General features: G+C 40.0%; 1 pseudogene; it reads left to right on the top strand.

The window, feature by feature from the left end:
- The first annotated feature begins 1,208 nt into the window (after positions 1–1,208).
- Positions 1,209–2,992, top strand: LOC101580798 (annotated as a pseudogene).
- The last annotated feature ends 12,007 nt before the right edge of the window (positions 2,993–14,999 follow it).

The raw sequence follows: 14,999 nt of genomic DNA, 5'->3' as shown, positions 1-14,999 counted from the left end.
CTTGATGAAGGGTTCTGGGCAGAGGAAGCTGGCTCCTCAACTCTATCTGACACTTCACCATCTGGAGCTCAGAGCAGCACTGTACCCAAGGCTCAGAACAGGTCTTATTTAAGGAGCTCCTTTACCCTCTGGCCCTGGGTCCTGACTTTCTACCAGCAAAATCCTCAGCTCACATCTCCTGAGAAAAGCGACCACATTTAGGTACAGACGTCAGTCTCTGGGGGAAATGTTCCCTCTTCTGGGAACCAAATCTGTGGAAACACAGCTCTTGTCTACCAAGTAAACAATCTTTTATATAATTCAGCAAAATCTGTCTCTCTAATTGTTGTTTGCTGTATATTTACATAACAAAAATCTTTAAGAGGTTCAATCTGAAGAAGTCATTTGTTTCCATGTTTTGTGGTGGAAAACAACAACAAAAAATCATTGGTAGCTTCAGAATACCAACTTTTTAAAAAAAGTCTCTATTCTTCTAAATCCAGGGGCCAAGATTTAGTCCCAAATCAAGCTCAAAATGCCTTGTATCATTCTTCTTCCCAGGAGTTTGCAAGAAGCTCTTCACTGTGTCTTACAAATGGGAACAGAGCCCCCAGGGATGGAGCCCATGTGACTTTCTTTTCTATTTTGACCCAGATATCACGACAGTGTTCCTGTGAAGATCATAAATATTTGAGTGAGGTTATTCTGTGAGTAGAAATTTAAGATAAAAATATAGTAAAATGCCAAGGAAAGAAATAGAGATTTAGGAAAAAACTCTAGTGCACACAAGAATGAACTCATCATGCAGTGAGTTCAGAACACTGTGACTTGAAGAACAGCTGTGGCACACACTTGGGGACAGGGCCAGAAGTCTCCAAAGGAAAACACAGTGAAGCATAATGCAGTTCTCAGAGCCCTATTGGGTTAGACTTCAAGATCTAATAGATCCTTGCCCACCTCTCTAAATAATAGCTGCAGCTCCATCAGCCCCTCAGCTTGAATCCTCACAGCAGCCTCACAAGCTTCTGCTACTTGATCAGTTTCCTCAACTGATCCTATAAGAATACTTTCTGCTTTTGGTCTTGGTATTACTAGAATAAAGGGGGTTCTGACTTATGATGTGATGTGCAGTAGTTTTAAACTTAGTTTCTGTGATAAAAAGAAGTGTTTACAAGAAAGAAACATACTGATCATAACTAAGATTGTGCTAGAGCCTTCAACATGGAACCATGGGAGGCTTGGAGAAGAAGAAATAAGAATGAGGTTCTGTCACCAACTACATCACCTGAAACAAAGCCCGGAAGAAGCTGCAGCTGAGCCCGGCAGACTTTAGGCGATGTGCATCCTGAAGGGCATTTATCCCTATGAGCCCAAACATAAGAAGAAAGTGAACAAGGGTTCCACAGCAGGGCCAGAAGACATCAAGTTTCTCCTCCACAAACTCATTGTCAACAAATTCCGGGAATACAATATTTGGAAGCTCCAGAAAGACTATGGGGAAAGTGAGTGGAATACTGTGGAAAATCAGAAGAATAAGCCCAAATACACACTTGACCACATCATCAAGGAATGGTACCCTACATTCATCGATGCTCTGCGGGACCTGGATGATGCCCTGCCCATGTGCTTCCTCTTTTCCACCTTCCCGTGGACAGGCATGTGCCACGTGTAGACCATCTCGCTGTGCCGCGGACTCACCATGGAGTCTCTACATCGTTGCCGCCCGTGCTTTGTGAAAGGTCTTTCTGTCCATCAAAGACATTTACTACCAAGCTGAGGTACTAGGGCAGCCCATCATGTGGTTCACACCCTACGCCTTCTCCTGTGACCACCCGACAAACGTGGACTACAGGGTGATGGCCTTTCATTGGTTCTATATCACCTTGCTGGGCTTTGTCAGTTTCCACCTCTACCAGTTGCTCAATGTCCACAACCCGCCAACGCTCGAGAGTCAGGCCAGAGCAGAGGTGAAGGTGAAGAAGGATACCTACACATTGCATTCTGAGAGCTCCATGGAGAAACTGGTAGCCGTCAGTGCCATCCTGGCCCGTGTGGTGGTACCTGTGCGGGTGGAGGAGGCTCAGGTGGACGAGTTTCCTGCGATGGGGAGATGGCGTTACAGAAAGAGAACCACAGAAAGGAGTTGGAAGTTCAAGAAAAGCACAAGAAGCTCTTTGAAGGCCTGAAATTCTTCCTGAACCTCGAGGTGCCTTGAGAGGCTCTGGCCTTCATCATCAGACGTTTCAGGGGGTGGGGGTGGACGTGTCCTGGGACAAATCTTTGTGCATTGGGGCCACCTATGATGTCACAGATGCTGGCATCACCCAGCAGATTGTTGACTCTCCTGGACAAAGCCCCGTCATCAGCAGGTACTCCATGCAGCCCTGTGGGTGTTTGACTGTGTCAAGGCCTGGCTCCTCCATCCTGGGGCAGAGTACTTACCTGGGGTACTGCTGTCCCACACCCTTCACCCTTCTTGTCTGAGAAGGAAGGAGATTACATTCCACCCAAGAAGCTGAAGCTGCTGGCTTTGCAGTGAGGAGGGGACCCAGGAAACTTGAAATAATTGGAAGAGAAGGAGGAGGAGGAGGAAGAGGAGGAGGAAAAAGACAATGAAGGTGATGGTGAGGAGGAGGACGAAGATGGGGAGGTATGTTTGGAGAAGGAGGAGGACTGCCTTGTAGCCTTGGAGGAGCAGAGGATAGAGGAGAAGAAACCCAGGGTGATGACAGGCACCATGAAGCTGGAGGACAAGCAGCAGCTAGCCCAGATGGAGGAGAGTGAGGCCATGCACCTGGCCATTATGATGAGGAAGAAGTGGGAGAAGCACCTTTACCAAAAGATCATGTTTGGCAAGAGGCACACAATCTGAGAGGCCAACAAACTTTCACAGAAGCTGAAAGCTCATGATGAGGTTCTGAGGTCTGAGAAGAAGGGCAAGAAGGCAAGGCCTGTGTGGGTGCTCATGGCCCTCCTGGAGCTGGACATGGCTGAGACAGGACAGGGAACCTAACCTGGTGGCAGGTCTGTCACTTCTGCTCACATCCCTCTTCTCCCCTGGCCAGCCCTGGACCCTCATGCCCTCTGTTTGGGTGCATGGGCTGTCTGGGCTCCTGTGGATGGAGCTCCCTGATGGTGGCTGAGCAGAGAAGAGGCCTTCTGTGTTCTCAGTAGTCAGTGACATGGGGAGCAGGCACCTAACAGATCCCTCCCTTGCTGCCTGCATTCACCCTAGCTTTCCATAGCCCCCACCTATGACTGGACCTGTGATTATCAGTGTGCTGTGATGGGGTGAGAGTGGAGAGGATTTTGTTATTAAATGGTTGAATTCTGAAAAAAAAAGATTGTGTTGGAAAGTCACTTAGAAGGAAGTTTACTCCAGCATGGCTCAAATCTCAGAGAGTGAGAATACATTTTTGAATTGGCCTTGGTCATACTCCAAGATCATCTTGGGTTTATTTTATTAATATATGTTTATGATACATAGTGAATACATTCATTGTGGTGAGATGGTACCTTTACTTATTGCATATCCTGTTGCTTAGGAAAGGGCTGGAAGCACACACTTGAGAAGATTCAGGGTGGGTGTGTGCCACACAGAGGCACTCTGTTTAGGAGAATCTAGGGGTCTGCACTGCTGGAGATGGTGTATTAAATATTGTCATCTTGGAGTCCTGCTGTGTCAAATGCTCATCGACTCACACAGTGTGCATTCTGCTCTCTCCCCACCCTGTACTTGGCTTTTTTCTTTTCCTGAATATTATAGTGGCTGAAAGCCTAAAAGTTTAATTTTCTGGCATCTATAAAAGTGAGATGGTATGTGATATGGTTCTGGCCAATGTGAGACAGATAGGCTTTGATGCACAATATCTCTTCTCTTCTTCTTCTTGCCTGGTTTGTGTTTTTGAGCTCTTGAAACATGATACTATTTGATATCATGAGGCAAATGGCAAGAAGACAAACGACTGTACAATAAGGATGGCAGACCAAAAGGTATAAAATGTCTCAGTGCCCAATAACATTATAAATGTCAGCTCAGAACTCCCTCCCTTGAACTTTGACAGGCCAGACTCTGAAGCCTTATTTCTAATTTTGTTTTTTTTTTTCACATCTCATTACAGTCATATGTCACATGTGGGTATACAGACAGAACTACTTAGGATTGAAGATAAATTCCATGCCTTGAGTGGGCATTCCAATACTAAGTGGTCAATGTCTCAGTGTGTTTCTTAGCCTTCACATTGCTCAGAGAATCTGACTTCATCCACTTTTTGTTATAGATTCTCTTCTTGTATGCTGAACAGGGACAGAGGCATGTTTGAAGGATCTCAAAGGCAAGGAGTTGTTGTGACTTAAGAAAGATGGAGTAGTCAGTAGCAGAAAGTCATAGTTCAGGCAAAGTGTGGGTAAGTTAGTTTTTGTGAGGTAAAAGTGTGAAACATGACAAGAAAAAATGAAATAGAGAAAATAAATTCTATCAAAATAGAGGAATTTCTGATTTGAATAATTGAAGATTAGACATTGTGATGGGATCAAAATAAAGACTCTGCAACATCAGGCTAATGGCATGGAGACAAAGGACTATGGAGTCAGTAAAGCAGAGCAATAAATATATGCACAGGAGCCAAAGCTGTTAAATTCCTTAAGGGTGTTGAGGATATTGTATATAAAACCATGCTGCCTCAGACTGGAGATATTGAAGGAGGAAGAGGGATCTACTGGGTGAGAAATGTAATACTGTGAGTAGAAGAACTTCAGTCTGAAATACACTTTAATGAGATCAGAGGATATGAAACTGGATCTGTTATCTGCAAGTAGCTTTGAGAATCAAAGAGTAAAACAATTCTGAAGAATGGGTCATACATTTTTTCCCTTCCCTCACCTTATACTCTTAGTTGCTCCTGTTGACCTGTCCTTGTTCCTCCTCCTCTTGTTAGTTCAGGTTAGTTTACAAATCAAATACATAGGTAAGTAGATTATCTGACCACCTTCACTAATTAAGAGTTAGTAACTATTAAAATAATATTGTTTAAATATAGCTATAGCACATTAATATATGTAATATAAGATGCATAGATAATATAGATGTCAAAGATAATAGTCAAAACAGAGTGGCACTGGTTCAAAGATCTTAGAATGGAGTTGGAAGGTCATTTTTAATTTCAGATAATCCATGGCTGAACTTTTGAACAGGGCTGCAGATGTATTTAACCACCAGGGGAGCAGAGTTTTGGATTAGGCCAAACTAGTTTCCTGAAATATTATTAACCTCCGCTTACTTTCTTTATAATGAACCTCATCCCCCAAAATTTTCAGGGGATGAGGTAACACCCATTTACACCAGGTGATTGAACCCACTAAGCTAGATCTTTGGCTTTTTATTTTTTATTTTTTCTGGTTTTTTTTTTTAATTCAGAGGCAGGGCCTTAATAAATTGTTTAGATTGGGCTCAATCTTGGGATCCTCCTGTCTCAACTTGCCAGAGTTCTGGAATTATAGGCCTGTGCCAGTATGCCCAACTCTTATCATCTTTCTTATAAATCATCTTAACTTTTGGTAGCAGTAATCAAATTTCCTAAGAAATGTTGTAATCTCTAACTCTCTTGCAGTTTAAAATTATAAATATAGTCACCAGTTTTTAAATGTTGGAAGCACATTTTTAAAATTACATGAAACAGTTTTCTCAAATTGCAATCCTAATTAGCCCCACAATAAATGTAATTATTTTGTCTTGACTAGATGAATTTATTTTTAATTGACATAGGTGTCACAGATAATTTTGAATGCATAATAGAGATCTCACATCATCCAAAGTGTAAATGTACTAATTCAATTAATCCTCATGAAACACAATCAACCTTGTGTTAAAGTAGTATTGAGCATCATGATCTCATATGTGAAAGAAAAAATGCACTGGACAATTAAGATGATTTAATTAGAACAATTGCAAAATAAAATCATTTATTAATGAATGTCATACATCTTAAAGAATACAGAAGAGCCTGGGCTTTAGAGTACATGAATGAGGGAGCCGGGAGGACAGAGACACCTTAGAACATCTGAGGCTAAGGCTGTGCTCAATAGTCACATTCATGAGCACAAAGAGGTCCAGAAGTCTCTTTTGCTCTTCCCCTTCTTCTCCTTCTCCTTTTCCTTCCTATTCCTCTTCCTCTTCTTCTTTTTAAAAGTGATGGCAAATTTATTCAAAAATTGAGTGAGAAACTGGTTCTGTAGCATGAGTTTAGGCCAAAAAAAAGAGGCAAAGGCAAGATGAAATAACGCCTTGGAGAAAGCAGTGTGGGCTTCCCTGCAAAAAGCCATGATTGCCCAGAGGTTTCTTAACAACCACTGCTTAGAACATCAGGGTCAAGCTGGGTATAGTGGCATGTCCTTGATCTTGAAAAAGTCTGAGGCAGAAGATTTGTGAATGTGGGGGAGAGACAGAATGCACAGGGATCAGATAAAAATATAACATTGCCCATCAAATAGCAGAGGCATAAATGTAGAAAACAATCTAATGATAGGTTTTAAACACCATAGCCCTAATTCAAACTGCTGACTTTAAATAAGGCCAAGGTATATTATTCTCCAAGGTATCTAAAATGATATGTTAAATTTTGGAAGATGAGAAACAGGGTCATCATCCTATATTTTTGTATGTATTTGTGGTGTTGGGGATGAATCTAGAGCCTTACACATGCTAAACATATTCTCTAACATGAGCTACATCCCTGCTCTTTAAAAAGCCTTCTAATGTTGTGTTCTTGTGTTAGCAGTGAAAGGACACTGTGGTAGTCAGGGTTTGCATGGAGGACAATACAATACAGGACACATGATCTACAGGAGTATTTTAGAATAGTCACTGGAAGAGTCATATACAAAGAGAGTACAGGAAGTCTGTCCAAATATTAAAGGCCCAAAGAATCCAAATGAGGGCCTGCATCTCACAGCAATGACTTTCATGAGTCCATCTAAAGACATTGAGCCCCTCGCAATGCCCCCAAACAAGTCTGTTTCATGTATCTACACTGGGAAGGCCCAAAGGTCAGCGATGGAACTTAGAAAGTCTGTGCCCGTGGGATGAAGGCTCTGTGAAAGCAGGCTGAAGGATCTACACTGGAGCCAGGAAGCAACAGTCTAAAAAGTACACAGCAACAGTGAGGTCACAAGCTCCTCTGATAAGGAGAACAGCCCTATTAATATCAGGAAATCCAACACAACGAGCTCTTATAGGAGAACCATTAGTACCAGGAGATCTAACAGCTGTCTAATCACACCTCTTCTTTTCTGGTAAATTTTATTTTGTTGATGGCAGTCCTCTGTTGGGCTTCCCACAACAGCAGCATGCTGTTCAGTTCAGCTGGGTGTTACAAGTTGACCATCAGCTACCAGACACCAAAATCTTAACAATGAAAAAGTGAAGGTTATAGACTAGTATTTTGCCATAAAGATGGATAAGCTGGAGGCATTTGTGGAAAAATGGATGCACCTTGAGACTATATTGATAAATGAGATGAACCAGACACACAAGCTTATCACATTGCTCCTTTTATACCGGAAACCCAGAGTAGAAATAAAGAACAAAATAAAGAATAGATAATAGGAAGTATGGAGATTTTCAGACTGGAATGTGCTCAAGAGAGGGAGGGAAGGGATAAGGGCTGGAGCAAAGCACTTGGGATATGTTCAGGGCATGTACCAACTCCACACATGGATTGTAACCATCATGCCTTGCAAACATGGAGTAATAAATGAAAATAATGCAAAACATAGTGATGAAGGGAAGGAAGGAAGGAAGGGAAGGGGCAAAAAAATGTTTTATGTGCATGTACTGACTCCCCACAAGAAATGTCATTATTACATAGTGTGAATGTATGCTAATTAATATAAATTAAAAAATTGTAAATAAGAAAGACTAGATTTCTCTCTGAGAGAACTTTTTTTTTCTTTGCCAAACTGGGGATTGAACTCAAGCTTTTGTGCTTGCCAGGAAGTGCTTATTCCACTGAGCCATCTCCATGACCCCTGAGAGAACTACTCTTTATGGCTTTAAAAACTGAGGAAGACAATAACTGCATCTATCTAGGTTATAGGTTATGCTGAGTGTACAACAGTGCTTTGTATAGAGTAGGTAGGTAATCAACTATCGCTGTCATACCCAGGCAGGGCAGCTCACTGCTAACTCAGGAGCTAAGAGCTGACTGAAGGAAATGGATTTTATTCAATCACCACCCATGAGAAGTAGAAGAAATTTTCATCCTCAGAGTTCCATCTTAGGGATCCACAGTGTATCTGTCTCTCTTCTTCCCCTAGCTGAGCTTCATATTTAAATTCACCTCCTGGTGCTGGTTATAATCATATCATTTTTCACTAAGTTAAACCACAGAAATTTACATGTCTTTTGTTAGGTGATATACAACATTAAAGAATATGAGGGATTTACATGCTTTGATGTTATATGGAGTTAGCAAGATGTTCTAGTCTGTAGCAGTTACAAAAAGGGTAAAGTTTCATTGGGAGTGAAAAAAATGGAAACTCAAAATGGAAATTTTCTGGTATTCATCCAAGAATTGCCAGGGTGGAGAATGTTCAGATTTGTGAGAGTTCCCAGACTTAACCTGCTTCCATTAGCCATTTGAATTGTATAAACTAATGTTCCTATTCCAATTCCATGCTTTCTAAGCAACATTGCAATTCCAGTGTAGCTTCCTGTGGTTGTCAGAGGGACATATCTTGGATATAGTGGGATTTGTATTGTCTGTAAGAACCATGGCAAAGTTGAGCTGCAACCATGCAGTTAGCTATTTCTGTACAGCTGCATCCTAACTATTCCTCCTTGGAAACTGAGAAGCCAAGAAACCTAGGCTACACATGGGCTAGAATTACATTTTTGAAATAATATCTCAGGATTTAGAATGGAGACAGAATTTAAGAAATACAAGATTGGGTTCAGACAAATAAGATAGAAATGAGCTGTTAAGAATGCCCAAGCAGGAGATAATGAGGATCGAAATTAGGAAGGTGTAAGTCTGTAGGTGTATAGAGTTATCAGTACTGGGCATTATTTTCTATATTTGCTCATTTGATTGTGAACAATGTTATCTTGTTTAGATGTTAGTGTCACTTATTTCTAATGAATAAGAAAGTTTATTACCTTGTTAATTCTTTTGTTTAACTACTGTGTTGGATTGTCAACTGGTGGTCAACTTGTTTACACCCAGCATCTAGCAAGGTGTTAGTATGGGAAGTCACCTGAGGATTGTTGCCAGCAGCATTAAGAGGCAGAACTGAAGTTGTAGGAGGGCTGTTGGGAAAGCTATTTGGAAGCTGTTGGGAGCTGCTGGTAGCTGCTAGTTCTCCTGGGCTATTCTGCTGGGTGACCTTGTCATGCTAGCTTTCCTGGTAAACTTGGCTGTTCTTGGAGGAGGAGCTCAGGATCACATCATTGAGAACGGCTGTGGTTCACTTTGGGGAAGCTCTGGTCCTCACTTTGAGCATTGCTTACTGGCTCTGGAGGGGAAGATAATGCATAGCTCAGTCTCCTGGGGAAATTTAGTCTCCTGAAAAACATTGGCTTTCCTGTTGGGAACTCAGCTTTCCTCATCATTGGAGGAGCTCAGGACCTCACTGTGGCTGAGGATGGCCCTGGTTCTTGTCAGGGAAGCTCTGGTTCTTACCTTGAGTTTTGCTTCCTGGCTCTGGTTCTGATTCCTCAGCTTGCTGGTGCGAATCCTTCATCTCACTGGCATAGACTTTGTAGCTTTCACCACTGACCTTTGGGCCTTTCTAGTACAACAGGTCTGTGTTGTGGGCCCTTGGTCTCCAATTAGACTTGTGGGAAGCAGGACATTGGTGTGGGATCCAGGTCCTCAGTTGGAATTTTTGGTTTTTAGAGTGTGGACAGATTTCCTGCACTTTTTTAATATGATTCTTTAGGTGACTACTAGAAAATAATTCTATAAGATATATGTCTTCATTGTATTGATTCCCTTACAAAAGCCTGAAACCACAGCTACTACTTAATATTTTATTTTATATTGGTGTGCTATTGATTGAACCAAGGCTTCATACATGTTACCATGCTCTTTAATACAGTTATATCCCTTGAATGACAGCCCCTTTTAATTTTTAATTTAATTTTTTAAATACAATTTTTTAAACCTTAAATTTATAAGAGATTCAAACTACCAAGAATAATCAGTACAGGGAATAGAGATATTTAAACATACAAAACCAAATAGAACAAACCAAAATACAAAGCAATCTTATTTTTTATTAATGTAGTGCATTAACTTTGGCCTGACCTTCAGCTATGATTTATACAAAGTTATCTAGATGACAGAGCTTACTGACTCAGCACAGACCAAAGAACTTATTTTGCAAAAGGCCAAAAAATTAATTCTAAGAAATGGAGTAAATTTTTCCAGAATTCATTAAGTGTTATGGCTCAGAAGATAATTTATGTAGCGAGACTGGAGGAACTCCATAAAATAACTGCATTGTAATATTTTTCTTCCTGATGTTTATTTATTGTGTAATGAGCAAGGATAATAGCAATGAATGATTTAAAAAACGTCTTCCACAACATGTCTTGTTTTAATTTTCTTATTCTTTAGTTTCTGGTATGTGTAGTTGGTCTGCTTTTGATCACTCTCAGCAGTGCCTGGAAATGCACTCAAATGATTTTTTCCTGTCAAGTGCAGGCATCTACAGGAGCTGCTGGCTTTTCTGGAATAATAATAGCATCTATCCCATTGCTGCTGCATGTGCTGAACAATTTCTTGCTAGGGGCCAAGATTTTTATAACTTAAATTTGAATTTGAAAGATGTGTAAATAACATCTTTCAATCACCTAACAAATCATTTTGCCCTTAGTCATTCCCTTTTCTTTTGTCATTCTCTAATACCATACTTGTTAGTGTGAAAATAATGATATAAGTATTGTCATATTGTTAAAAGGAATCTGGAATCAGATATGGGTTTTTATTTTAGTCCTATAACTTGCAAATTACACATTTAGAGTAATATTTTTCAACTTTAGCTTTGTGATGTGTAAATAAAAAATATATATGATTCTTCTAAAGGTTAGGGAGGGTCAGAATCATAGATCATGTATTCTGTGAATATTAATTTGCTTTTAATGGATGAGTTGCTTTGCAATATGAAATTCCAGGGCCGGCCACATAGCTCACTGGATTGAAGTGCCTGCAAGTAGGCACAGAGGCTGGGGGTTTGATCCCTGGGCCTGCCATGCTGGCCCTGCTCCAGGATGCACTGAGACAGCAATTGAGACTGGGCATGGTGGCATTTGCCTGCAATCCCAGCTCTTGGGAGGCTGTAAATAGGCAGATCACTATGAGTCCAATCTAGTAGTGAGACTCTGAACACCCACCCTGTAGACCCTTCCCTGTTTATACAAATCAATTAGGTTTAGATCTACAGCTACTTTCTCTTAGTTCAATGAGAAGAAAGATTAGTACTAATAGTGTTTAGATAAGATATCATGTCTGCATCTTGTACTCTGAATAACTATTATGAAGACAACAATATGCAATGTATTAATTATTGTAACTTTCCTACTAACCTGTTTTGAAACAGTCTCATTGCTATTTCTTTCTCAAAAAAGTAATTAAAAAATAAAAAAATACAAATATATATATATGAAACTCCTTTATAAAGAATTGTGGATTGACTTTCTAGACGTGGTCAAAAATACCAATGCAGAATATCCACATATAGTGATAAAATCAGCATGGTACTGGAAACAAAATAGAGCTGAGGATAAGTGGAATAGATTAGAAGATGCTGAAGCCCCTACGAATGCACTCAGCCACCTTATCTTTGACAAAGGGGCCAAACATACTCACTGGAAGAAAGATAGCCTCTTTAACAAATGGTGCTGGAAAAACTGGCTCTCTACATGCCGAAAACTCAAACTTGACCCAGGTCTATCACCATACACTAAGCTAAGTCAAAATGGATTAAAGATCTAAACATTAAAGCAGAGACACTAAATCTCCTGGAAGAGAAAGTAGAAGGAACTCTTGAAGACATTGGGGTAGGCAAAGAGTTCATGAACAAAAATCAAATCGCATGGGAAACAGTTGAAAGAATTAACAACTGGGACCTGCTTTTACTGAGAAGTTTTTTCATGTCAAAAGAAATGGCCAACAAAGTGAAAAGGCAACCTACAAATTTGGAAAAAATCAAGACAAGTAAGTACTCAGACAAAGGACTGCTCTCTAGAATTTATAAAGAACTAAAAAACACTAGGGCCTCAAAATTTAAAGACCCAGTTCAGAAGTGGGCATTTGAGATGAACATACACTTCTCAGAGAATGAAAATAAAGAAGTGAATAAATATATGAAACAAATGCTCCACATCACTAGCCATCCACAAAATGCAAATTAAAACAACATTGAGATATCATCTCACCCCTGAAAGAATGGCTATCATAAAGAAATCACCCAACAACAAATATTGGAGAGGCTGTGGGGAAAAAGGAACCCTTCTCCACTGCTGGTGGGAGTGTAGACTGGTGCAACCATTATGGAAATTAGTGTGGAGACTCCTTAGAAAAGTTGGACTGGAAATCCCCTTTAAACCAGCTATTCCTCTACTGGGAATTTTCCCAGAGGATCTGAAAACATCATATCATAGTGATATATGTGTGCCTATGTTTATAGCAGCACAATTTGTGATAGCCAAATCTTGGAAACAACTAAGATGCCCATCACCTGAGGAATGGAAAAAGATGTGGTATTTTTTTTTACAATGGAGTATTACTCAGCTATAAAGAATGATAAACTCAAAGGTTTGTGTTGAAGTGGATGCCACTTGAAAAATACTCATAAGTGAAATAAACCAGACACACATGTGTAAAGATCACATAGTTTCCCTAGTATAAGAACTCAAAAGAAGAAATACAAATAGGTATAATACAAGTAAAAGGCAAGCAAGAACTCGAGGACTAACTAATTAAGAGGGAAAGGAGGAGAGCTAGGAAACATGACAGTGACAAACCACACAGTTATATGTAGAAGATGGGCAAGGCAATGATCCTGAGAATCTCCAGGAGATTTTTGAATCTAGCAGTTATTTGGAAAGATTCCAATCCTGACTAACTATATATACTGACACCTGTGAGCTAAGCAACTGCACTGAAGATGGCAACTTGTAATAGTAGGTTCTTGCTTGGAGTGCCTGTCATTCTGGTCTTCTGAATATGGGGTGCTTGTCATGACATGCCAGTTGCTGCTGTGCTGTCTCTTGGGTACATGATTGTTCAAAAAGAAGGGGGTGGTGAATGAAGGCAGGAGACAGGAAAAGGAATGTTGTGGGACTGTCTTGCTTCAAGGTTGTATATGGTTAGATTTTTTGACCTACGTGTAAACATAAGAATTATACAATTCTTTATGTCTATTTTTAAAATATATTCTAAGTTTTAAATGTTTTTTCATCATATTGTCTAGGGACTTAAATTTCAACATATCAATACTTGATGAAAAGTACCTCTTCCACGTTATGCCTAAGATGTTTGATATTCAGACAGTGAGGTTAAGCTTAACAGCCCGGGTTGTATGGTAATAACAATAAGCTTATCTTCTGGAGAGTTAACAACCTAAGTTTGCAGACCAAAATTAGAGAAGAAGGAGGGCTGCAAGAAAAGCAAACATTTTGGTCCTAGCCTTCCAAGGTCAATTAAGACTCAGGACATATGAGAACTTGTACTGTAATGTCATGTAACTCAGTAGTGTCGCAAATTTTCTGATCAAGGAGATTATGGAGTCAAAGAGGAAAGTGATCAATGATATAAAGTGTGCCTAAGGAGAGTCACATGGAGAGAAAACATTTTCTCAGGCTTTCACAGAGAGCACATTGGCCAAGCAATGGCCGTGACTCATCCACATGGCTGACACTGACAAAGGATCTACAATCTGAAGTACAGGATCTCAGGATAAATCCTGAGGGGATTTCACTGACCTCATCATACTCAGAAGCTACAAGTCTTGTTGCATAGGTCTTGCTTTATTTTTATCTTAACCATCCAGCAGAAAACTATAAAAATGAAGTTAAGAAGTAAAGCTATGCCTTTATGTTGAGCAGTAGTGGACTCAGGTTAACAATTTCTGACATTGCTAGTGAAGCAGAAGACCCAATATTATTATGGGCCACTGGACTCTTTGAGAATATTTTGGTGAGTTAACACATGTATAATATTCAAATAATGGAACTTAACAAAGAAAGGGGATACGGATGAATGTCCATTTGTATCTGAGTATTCAAAATGGTTAGGATAGATATATAGTTACATGCTCTTAATGAATAGAGGGATTTGTTCTAATAGTGTTTGTAAATAGGATATCATGTTCGCATCTTGTACAGCAATTAACCACTAGGAAGAATGTATGGAATGTGTTAATTATTGAAACTGCCTGACCAAACTATCTCACTGCTATTTGTTTCTCAATAAAAGTATGGGGAAAAAAAAGAAAATCCACATATATTTCAGCCTTCCTGAGCACATGTGAGATTGCTTTTATATGGCTGTTGTAAGTAACTGACACTTTTGCTTTTTATAGTACTACCTTCAACTCCTAGGATTGCCTGATTAACTGTAAAGATTGAAAAATAAAAAAAAAAACAACTTTGAGCAGTATAACAAGCAAAGAATAATTAGTTAAATTATAAAAATTCTTCTATTATTATTTTTTTTTATGCATTTGGTACAGGGCTTCACTGTGCAGTTTGGACTCACAGTGAGCCTCCTATCCTCAGACTCACCAGAGCTGGGATTACAAGAGTGCACTACCAGGCCTGGTCTCTGTTCCTAGCCTAGTCTACCTGGGCGCAGGGCTGGCTTAGTATGTGGTGCTGGAGATCGAACCTTGGTCCCTGGGCTTGTCTAGCAGGCCCTTAGTCTACTGAGCTATCTTTCTGGCCCTATAAAAATTCTTGAAAACTACAAATATCACTTATCATCAAAATTTCCTGAAGTTTTGCCATTTGCCTTATTGTT

The sequence above is a fragment of the Octodon degus genome, unplaced genomic scaffold, assembly GCF_000260255.1.
Source record: "Octodon degus isolate 3935 unplaced genomic scaffold, OctDeg1.0 scaffold00125, whole genome shotgun sequence".
NCBI lineage: Eukaryota > Metazoa > Chordata > Mammalia > Rodentia > Octodontidae > Octodon > Octodon degus.
This window is presented reverse-complemented; position numbering and strand designations above follow the sequence as displayed.